We start from the raw sequence: 11,232 nt of genomic DNA on the forward strand, positions 1-11,232 counted from the left end.
AACACCACCAAAAGAAAGCTCTATCTGTCTAAAAATATTATAAAAATTTTGTTTGGGTACAGTGTTGCCTAACCGCGCAACTGTCATTCAAAGTGTGACAGCACTGAAAGCTGAAAATTGGCCTGGGCAGGAAGGGGGTAAAAGTGCCAGGTAAGTAAGTGGTTAAAGTACTTGTTTTAGAAAATTTCTTACATTCAATGTTACATGTCTAACTGCCCCAAAAGTGACTGCAATAATGACAGGAGATACTATTTCTGCAGGGTGGGGGTTAGCTGGTTCACGTTATACTAATGGTTAATGCCAATATTTTTTAAACAGGTAGGAAAAACCATTAGGACTTGTGGCAATGAGATATGAACAAAAGCCTGCTGACAAAGGCCCTCACTGATTCATGGCTGCCACGTAGATTTAGGTTCTTCCAGGTAGGATGAAGGACCATTCAGGGCAGTATATTTTATTTTGGTTTTTGGGTTTGACAAAACTCAAATCTAGGTAGATATAAACAACACAAATTAATTCAGCTCTGTATTTATTAATACATCATTAAAGGCTCTTTTAAAATTGCCAGCAGTGTAAGTACCTGAATTTGATCTGGTATCAACCTCTTCCAATCCCTCTACAGCAGGGCTGGAGTATTAAAGGCAGAAGCAGAACATGGCGCCAATCAGTTCATGTGCTAACAAGAAGCATGTTGATAGGAGGAGACGCATCGCTGTCCAGTCACAGGCTGGTGGTAAGTCCAGGACAACCTGGGCTCAGAGGAAGTTTGGTAAATGACAGCATTAAACAGAGGACATTTATCAGCATAACAAAATTACTGTGGATAAAGCATCTGGATTAAAGGACATTATGAAAGCAAAAGCTGATTTTGTTATTTTATTGGACTATTCATATGTATGCTGTTAATTTAGGCTGGAGATCTGTTTTAATGCACTTTAGCTGTTCTATTTGCCAGGGATGTACTGAATAAAGTTGTTCTGAATTATGGATACCATGAAAAAATATGTAGTGGTAACATAGTTTTTGCTCAATAATTAGCCTACCTTGCAAACAATATCTATTATTTAATATACAGTACTTTCTAGTGCAGTAAATTGAACTTTTTTGGGGTTATCTTTCACTTTCTTGTTTTTGCAGTGGTGTGAGTAGCCCCTATGTTACTGATAAATTAGCACCGATAAAGTGTCTCTACACAGTTAACCTTATTTCCCATAGTACTGAAACACTAAAACACAAATGTCAGTAACTTTTACTACAGTGACATTTTATTAATTAATCAGATTCTTTTGGAAATTGGTTTGTATGGTTGCCAATCTTTGTTATAAAATATAGTGTGATGGTACCTGTTAAGCCTTGAACCTATCTAGGCTTTTATTTTATTTTACAACTAAAAAAATTGGTCAAAGCAGTACGTTTTCCTAATTCATAAAGGAGACCTCTACTTTCAAAACAAATCAAATGTCGAATTTTTAACTTCAGGTCTGGTCCTCTTTTCAGTTGGTCAGTAGCAAAATTGAGAGTTTTCATTTCCCCAAAACATTTTTGAAAATTAGTTTCTTTTTTAAGTCTTTATTTATTCGTGGCTTTGCAGATTACAGACATTATACAAAACACATGGTGCGTGAGGCTATGATAACACAATTGCAATAAGCCATTAAGTAGAAAAAATTGATAAAAGAACAAAAGCTGAGTTAAGCAAATTAAAAATAATAAAGATAAACATTTTACTCGACTTCAGCTGCTGATCCAGAAACAACATTCAGTTAGGCTGAACTGACTCTCTCGTAGTCAAGTGCATAACATAACTTGATTAAGACTAGAATTTGTAACTGGTCTTTTAGTAGTTACGTATTTAACAATAACAAGAATCAGTAAGAGTAATGTAAAAAGGAGAAAACATCTCTGATCTAGTTATGCTGACAGCACGAAGGTTCTAAAGGGTGGGGTAGAGCTTGATCATACTCAAGAATGGGATTAGCCCATTTGAAATTTCAGATGAGGTAGGCTAACAGATAATTAGGAGGGTGGGGTAAGAGAAAAAGTAAATGAGAGAACAAAAAAAGGGGAAAAAGGGGAAAAAGTGGAAAAAGGATAACAAGTAAACCAAAGGGTCACTCTACTTAGGTCCAACACTACTCAAGATCCGTAATCCAAGAGATGCCAATAAGGTGGCATTTCCAGTGGCCGACTCAGATTGGGAAAGGGTCTGCAAGTAGCCATTGGTGCTGCACCTCTCCCTAAAAGTTTCCTCATTGTTGTTTAGAGTGGCAGTCAGTTCCTCCGTGCGGAAGATGTTGATTTTGGAATACCACAGGACCCTAGGCGCAGGTTGTGGCTGCATCCAAAATGATAGAATACAGTCCTTGGCCACATTTATAAGATACATTGTGAGTGATTATTTATATTTCCAGATGAGTCTGTCCATCAAGTGAGGGAGACATGCAGCAGGGTTCCCACTAAGGTCAAGTGATGTCAGTTGTTTGATGGTGGTTATCACCTCCTCCCAAAAGGGCCACAATTTGGGACATTGCTAAAAGATATGAGACATTATGCCCACCGCTTAGTTGCAGCACCAGCAAGTATCTGGAATGCTGTCATCCATTTTGTGCAGCACATAAGGAACACGGTACCATCTTGAGAGAATTTTGTATCCCACTTCTTGGTACTGGGTTGCAATAGGAAGAGCTGGTCAACTTGTTGAGGGGTGACCTGGTTCCCAAAGTCCAATTCGCATTGGTGCATGAATGAAGGGAATGGGTCATCATTGAGCGCAGCCAGGACAGCATACAGCAATGAGAGGATATGCCTGGACAGTTCCCCTTTCCTGCAGAGTGATTCAAACAATGTTAGAGTGCATGGGGAATAGTGAGATCTTTGGAATGCCTTCAGACAGTGTCAGTTTGGGTAGTACTCCAGAAATCTAGAGGGCGGTCTGTAAGCCAGGCAAGGTAAGCTTGAGAGCAAAGCCCACCTTGAGGCCAGATATGTATGAGATGTGATTTCCCTTGTTGGCCTAATCTCCTGTTCTTGTTTGTAAAGTCCGGGGGAAAATCTGGGGTACCGATTTCCGGTGTCATGGAAACAATTAGGGGTTTTTGACAAAAGTTCAACTTATTTAGCTTTGGAATCAAATGGAATATTAAAAGAAGATAAAGGATTAAATTTGGACAAGGTTGCATACTTACAAGTTGATAGTAGGTTAAGCACTAGATATAAACAGAAGATGTATAGTAGGAAACATTTGCAGTTCTGCCTAACAAAATAGTAACAAATTAATATTTGTCTAAATAGATATTTGGCCTGCTTGCTTGCAGTTATTTCATTGCTACTCTCATATCCAGCTGAGAGACATCTTTTTTTCTGTTATTTCTCTCTGGCAAACAAAGGGAGAGCATTTCATTTACCATACTTGAACATCCTGAAACGTAAGTATATTTTTCTGCTTTCTTTAATTTTTCCTAGCTCACATGGTCCTACAGTATTTTAATTGTAGTAGAATGTTTTAGTAGTTTTTAATGGTGGCAAAACCTGGTTTAGAAACAGATGGAATATTTTAAGAAATCAACAGTATCATTATTTGCCGTGTCAAGTTCCTAAACCCTGTGCAAAAAAATTTAATATTCTGTATCTGACACTGATGTTTTTCTACTCCTCCTAATGCAACCTTCCTTAAGTCTCTTGTTCATGATCTAACCTAGATGACACCAGAAGAGGTGAAGGATGATTGAAGGTGTGTTAACAAAGCCAGCAGTGCTATTACCCCAGTCTACTACTAAAATGCAAGTCTGGATGAAATGTGTCTGCTGGATGTGGTTATGTAGCTTTTGGAGTCGTGCCTACTCCATGGGTTGCTGAATCTTGCTGGGAAAAAACATATCAACTATTTGATGAAAACCAAATCTAAGGTAAGGTGTTTTTGGAAGAAAAAAATATACGTAGATTCAAATTTTCTGATCCCCAACCCCAGAACTACTTTTGGCAAAGGAACCCCTTCAAACTTGGAACTACTTTTAACACAGTATTTTAAACATATACACTTCTTTGCTTTCTTAGAATCTCTTTCAATACATCCGGTGAAGAGAGGAATGATAATACAAAGGCTTGCAAAAAGAATTTGGTTGGAAGCAAGCAAGATGTTTAACTATATGGATGTGTCCCACAGTACCCCAGTATGGGAAATTTTAAATTTCCTCCTTTAGCTTTCCAGGTAGGTGGAAGGGATTGGAAAGGTTTTATGATAATCTTTAACTGTGTTATTATAATTCATTGAAACTTAGGAAACGTCAGACCAGCAAGATTGTCATCCCCTTCATTGACAATGCGAAAGGATATTTTAGTCCAGGAACTGAGAATGAAAACAGAGGGTATAATTTACTAAAGGCAAATAGCCCATTTGCTTTACAACGGAATTTTCCTTTAGGATAGTGAGTGAGGTGAAGCTCTGCTAACCTCCATAATCCAGTAATGTGCAAGCAAAAAATACTTTTTTTTCATTTTCCTTGCATGTTATTATGTATTCTTTGCAAGTGAAGATATCGATAGAACAACCTTAATTTCTCTTCTTTGTACAAGTTACTGCTCAAGGAGCTGCCTTTGGAGGCATATTCAGGTCTCTGTGGCAGCCAACAATAAACTCATCCACTGGTTTATCATTCAAAATGTTTAATGAACTACAGAGTGCTTTTACAAAATGCATATGTAGTGTTTCCAAAATGGTCTGGGGAGGTTTTGGGAAGTATTATGAATAGTACTGGGTATATTGCTTGCTTTATTGCCACTAGACCCGAAGAGCTGTTTTTTCTGGATTTGTGGTGATAAAATAAAGGACCTTTGTTAACACATGACTTTAGTTAACATGACACTACCATTTATTAAACTAATTTCTAAACCTAGAGAATGTACCTAAAATGTCCATGTGGTGCAGTAGTAAGATTGGTGTAAACCTATAGTACATTCATCTTTATCTTAAGGTTTACCATATTTTCAATCCTTGTTTTCTACTCTTATAACTTAACATTACACTTTTTTTGTTGTTCTTCTTACCTAGCCATTTGACAGTGCTTCCCTTGTTGTGGAAGTGGAACTAATGTCCACATACTGGTATGTGGGCTTTAGCCATAATGTGCAATTATGCATAGCACATATTGGCACTCTTACCATGCAAGATGTCTTTCCCTGGGGATACATTGTCTGCGCTCCCTCTCATCACTGTCACCAGGGTTTACTGTTTTTTTCTGGTCTTCTTCTGGATCCAGAGTCTGCAACCATCTTGGTTGGTTGGGCCAGAATGACAAAATGTACACACATGCACACAGGAGTTATGTCTTCTTGGCATTGGACTCATACCCTTAACATCATAGACTAAGGTATATAGACAGTGCAGTGTACACTTCAATAAGTACTAGCAGGTGTGTGTGTGTGGGGGGATTTTATGGCAGAAGATACATACTAACCTTCTAGCTATTTTTGTAAATGACAAGATTAAATGTGCTTTAAAGAACAAACAATTTTTTTTTAAATTTTGCAAAGAGCGGGGAAAGGATAGAACTCTGTCAGATGTTTATAGCTGTCTCTGTATACATTAGGGAGTTGTATGGTCACCTGTCTAGAAGCAAGCCAAATTTCTGCAGTGGGGCTCACATAGTAATAGAAGTATTTTTATTAAATTTGGTAAAATATTGCTGTATATAAGAAAATTAAGTTGTGACTGCTAATCTCATTTCAGATTGCCATTAAAAACCATATCTTTATCGGTATAAATATTGTGTCTAAAATCATAAAGACATGAAGAAAATGCATTTCCCATACATGTAGAGTTTGTTTTCAATTGACAGCACATATACTTATATTTGTCTAACCATTCTTCCACTGAAATACTCACTACCTAATTACAACCCCAAATGTGAACAATGTATATATTCTGTCAGAGCTGACTTTATAAGTAATAATGGCAAAATGATCTGTCTTGTGGGGTACAGGCACAAATCTTAAATAAGTTTCTCAGGCTATGTGGCCCACTTCATCAGAAAGAGGTGGAGTGAAATTATGCAAGTTATAAGTGAGATTTAGTTTATACAGGAATAATATATCATATCATAACTCATACAAAGCTATGAAACAAAATAATAACTTACACGTGTGTTTATGTTGGAAGCATGTTTCAATTCCAGCTCAAATGTCCAGGTAACGCCCAACTCCCAGTCCCAAGAAAGGGAACTGGGTGCCGGTTGATTACAATTGTCAGAAAAAAGGAGCGATAAATATATACTCATATGGCTAAGCTTATCTTCCAGAAATTGAACAGTGCAGAACTGTTGCTTTCTCTTTTTCGTGTTTCCATCATCTAATCCTGGGGTCTTCAAACTCTTCCACTCCTTAACCCCTGAAGTGAAAATTTCAAATTGTTCATTGACCCCCATACTTCTATTATTTGAAAATAATGTAATAAATATTACTTTAAATAATATTACTGTAGTAATAATAATAATTAATAATCCTAATAATAAGTTTCTTGTGAATACTGTTGACACTATTTCTTGGTCTCACCAGTTGCCATTATGGTTGTTAAAATGGTGAATTGTCAATATTTGACATTCTGCATTCGGTTCTACAGTATGACACTACTCCAGTCTCTATTGATGTACTTATTGGTTCTACAACAGAGTTTGAAGTGAGTGTACTCACCTAATGACTGCCATAGTGTCTTGTGGACACAGCTGATCACATGACATGGTAAAGGGCCAATCACAGTGCCCTTTTTCCATGTGATGTATCGCATGACACAGCTGATCACAATGTAAATACAGTTGCCGGTTATCAGGCCGGTAATTGGCAACTGTATATACACATCAGGACATCAGTGCAGCCCCAAGGGGACATCAGTGCAGCCCCAACAATATCCATAAGTGCAATCCCAGAAGTGTCCATCGGTGCTGCCAGCCACTGTCCATCAAAGCTGTCAGTGTCCATCAGTGCAGTTCCAACAGTGTCCATCAGTGCATCAGTGCTGCCAGTCAGTGTTCATCAGTGCCACCAGTCATTGTCCATCAGTGCCGCCAGTCAGTGCCATCTATCAGTGACGTTCAGTGCCACCTATCAGTGACGCTTATCAGTGCAGCCTCATCAGTGCCTCCTCGTCAGTGCCCATCAGTGCTGCATATCAGTGCCCATCAGTGCTGCATATAAATTTCCATCAGTGCACATCAGTGAAGGAGACAAATTACCTGTTTGCTAAATTTTATAACAGAAACTAAGAAAATTATTTTTTTTTAAAAAATTTGTTTTTTTTTGTTTGTTTATCAAAAAATAAAAAACCCAGTGGGATTAAATACCACCAAAAGAAAGCTCTTTATGTCTCAAAAAATGATAAAAATTTAATTTTGGTACAGTGTTGCATGAACGTGCAATAGTCATTCAAAGTGCAACAGCGCTGAAAGCTTAAAATTGGCCTGGGCAGGAAGGGGGTGAAAGTGCCTGGTAGGCAAGTGGTTAATTGACCAGAATCAACCCTCCAGCAGTTATTGACCAACTAATGACTGCCAGACGTTTACTGACCAAGCCATTTTATCCTTCCTTTAGAACCCTAGTAATCAATATAGATCACTTTGTGGAACTTTGGTCCATTCCAAGAAGTCCCAATCATTCTCTTTACCAATAAAGTTGTGTAAGAATTCCTCCTCGCTGCTCTTCATTGGGCTACACATGAGCATTATTGCAATGGGACAGGCATCCTTATCCCGACATTCTCTATAAGACAGTGCTGTGCAATAATATCAAGAACATCATGCCTATAAAGATAAGCAAAGACAAGAACAAATTACCTTAGCACACAGCTGTTCATCAACAAAGAAAACCCTATAAAAACCTTCAACAGCACTAGACAACAGTAAAAGTAGACTTTAGGTTTTATATCCAACTGAGACCTCTGTTTTTACTGAATGAATGGAGGCATGGGTTAATATCTTTTACTGGCAAACGGTTCTGTATACTAGATGAATTTTGATTTCTGCATATAGTTAGTTATAGTGCCCTCCCATTGCACTAATGAAGAAAACGTTGACTTTAAACACACTTTTAGGCAAAGTGATCATTTGAAAGACCTCCTTTGGCTCCCTGGCAGACAGTTAAGGAGAGCTGAGAATTTTGGCCTACAGAAAAGGTAAGCATGTTTTTCGTACACAGCAAAACTGTCAGATGTTAGCTCCGGGCCTTGTAATTAGTTGATGATGGGCATCTTCAGTCTATGGGGCCATTTAGACAGATTTAAGCACTGCATTCATAGTTTATATGATACAGACTAGAGCGCCGAATGCAAACCACAAATATTTCTTGCAAAACCATCAGACTAAAAGTTAACATTACATCACCAATGGGGATACCAAGAGGCAGCTGTATTAGACATAAAGAAATATTACTTGAGAAGCTGAAAACGTTTACTACTCCACTTCCTTCATAAACCTATGACGGTTTCGTTTTATAGTTCATAATACATTGTTGACATCTACTATCCCTTTGAAAGCCTCTAGCAATATTTCATAAAGTTCTTAAACCGAAAATCTGAAACATGTATGATTGTTTTTATTTTACCTGTTTAAGTCAATAGAAACTCTTCACAGATATTTTTGAAGTAATGAGGCCACAGTATATTAAAGCTGAACTTCTGTTTCAGAGAAAAAATACAAAATAAACAGCCCAACACTTTTAAAAATGTTAATTACCATTAGTCTGGCTCCATCCCACATAGAAGGTCTTCTCCTTCCCACAGATAGTGCTCCTGTTCTGGGTGAAATTATACCAGTTTGATTCAACTCGCTTCCTTCGGGCCCCGGCTGCCCTGTACCCAGCCTCACAGGGTGTGTCATCACACTGACTTCGGTCAGTACTACTGCACCGAATGTCGAGTACATATTGTTATGGTGCAAAAGGAATGACTGTAAGAGAATAGGAAAAATGTGGATGTCTCCAGAATGACCAGAATGCGTTTGGAATAAAGAGCATGTCTGCTTTTATTTTTTTTTTATATGTGCAGTGTGCGTATGTGTGTAAGTGGATGGGAGATCTTAATGGAGGGGCAGATCAACTTTACAGTCGAAAGTGTAATTGCACCCAAATGTTTTTCTTTTAATTTTGGATGAAGAGGAGAAGGGCGTGTCAGCTGTGGCTGTCTACTTAGGTGTGTAATTACTTGTTCACTTCCCAGCTATTGGCAGAAAACACTTCCAGGATTAGGTGACAATCCTCTAATGTCAATGGATACTTTGGACTCTTAAATAATTACAATTATTAATATCCAATTGTGTCATTTTAATTCTGATAATAACAAAAACAGATTACTATGTAAATTGTTAGGTTAATCCAGGTAATTCCAGATGAAAAATTCTGTTTGCATTACTAATCTTATCTGAAAAGAATTAACTTAATAAACTACATAATGTACTAAAATATATTGTTTATATTTACCATGTATTGTTCAAGATATTTGAAGATTTATGACTGGTATAAAAGCAGTGTATTACTGTTCACCCTATTTGACAGCTGGAAAATAGTATTACATATGTATTTCTAGTAACATAGATACCCATGGAAGCAATCTACAAAAGTCAGTGTCAATGTTTCATGGATTAAAGAACAAAAAAAGCTTTAGCAAAGCTTCAGAACTTCTTAGAGTGTGTAAAAGCTTGCCAACCCCTTCTTGACATTTCATCATAGTAATGGGCCAATAGGAATGTAGGGGGTGGCGGTACAGGGGATAGTAGCAAGCTCTGAAAATACCCATAACAGCCTGGCATTCAGCCATAAAAACAAGATATTAGCGGCTGTTATGGGCACGTGGAACTTTTTTTTTTTTTTAAGAAAAAACTATTATTTAAACTAAGCCTAACTACTATTTTTTGGATGGAGTGGTAAAAAGTAAGATTTTGGGTCAGTTTGCATTTTGGGATGAATTGCCATATTTTAAACATTTTAAAATGGCACAACGAGCCTTATGTTGTATTATACTGGAGGAAGGAGGTGGATATTTCCAAATGACCAAAATCTTACGTATGCACTTTGTTTTGAAATTAGGGCAAGTGTTATAATAGTTTCACTTTAATGTGGAACTCTAACCAACCCTCACTTCCCCTTCACTGAATCCAATGTGTACTTTTATTTGCAGTCTTTTGCCTCATCTGAAGATGTCATCAGTCCTTCCTTCTCTTTTTCTGCTTGATGCTGTGCCCCCAAAGGGCATTGTATTTACAGCCTGGGCTCAAAGAAAATGGATTGGATGATGATGGGCATCAATCTACCTGGAAGGGGAGCAGCATCTGAGTTTATAGTATATGATGCTATAATAAAAGGAGAGTAACAAAGAGCAGTAAAAACAAGAGTTCTAATAAAAAATAAATCAAAATGTGTTGATTTTAAATCACAGCAGCTGTTGCACATGCAGAAATTCTTCCCTGGGCTTGAATCTCCTCACCAGTAAACCCTAAAAGCAAAGATCTAGATGTGGATCAGTGACAAACTATCACTCATATGCTACAATTAACCTGCTATTAAGGAACTATGCAGTAACAAATACATCAAACTTGACATTAATGACTGCTCACCACTAGCATAATACCTCTGGTTTGCCAAATACAGCACTCTCCTGCTGTCATTCCCAACTTCCAGATGAAAGAAAGCTACAGTAAGTGATGTCAATGCAGAACAGGGCAAAACACAGGCTTGCGGATAACATCACATACTCAACGAATGGCAGGGTTTTTAATACTTTAATGGCCACCTGGCAGATGAGTGTTGATTCTAGTCCAGAAATCCTTTAATAAACATCCACGCGATGACACCTCATCTGTGAAACATTTGGAGTTTTGTGATAATCCATCCAACTCTTCCATTTAGAAACACAAGTAGCACTGTGCTTCTAAAGTCACACTGTATATATTCTTCTTCTCTTTCCTTGCACACCATGGGACATCTGAAACCTGTAATACCTCTGCAGTTCTTTGGGAATTAGGCTAAGATAATGTCTGATACATTGTGAAGGTCCAGCAGCTATTTACATATGAAGCTGCCCACTGATTTTGAAGTATGAAAAATATTATAGCTGACACCTCTTTGATCATTTGCTCTGTTAAACACAGTCTTCTTTCTCTTCAGCTTATACTGTTATGTGTCAGAATGAAGAATGAAATGAACTAGCACATGCATATTGATGTGGATCCACCCTACAGGAAGTCTGCACCCATC

General features: G+C 37.7%; 1 long non-coding RNA gene across 1 annotated transcript; it reads left to right on the forward strand.

Moving 5' to 3' along the window:
* Positions 1–4,070: 4,070 nt before the first annotated feature.
* LOC149434832 (uncharacterized) lies at positions 4,071–10,833 on the forward strand. The gene is made up of 2 exons (XR_016308612.1): positions 4,071–4,207; positions 10,157–10,833. It is a non-coding gene; the product is annotated as an uncharacterized LOC149434832 (long non-coding RNA).
* The last annotated feature ends 399 nt before the right edge of the window (positions 10,834–11,232 follow it).

This window comes from Staurois parvus, unplaced genomic scaffold (assembly GCF_062004578.1).
Source record: "Staurois parvus isolate SC_StPar_1 unplaced genomic scaffold, SC_StPar_1.0 ptg001664l, whole genome shotgun sequence".
In the NCBI taxonomy this organism is placed as follows: domain Eukaryota; kingdom Metazoa; phylum Chordata; class Amphibia; order Anura; family Ranidae; genus Staurois; species Staurois parvus.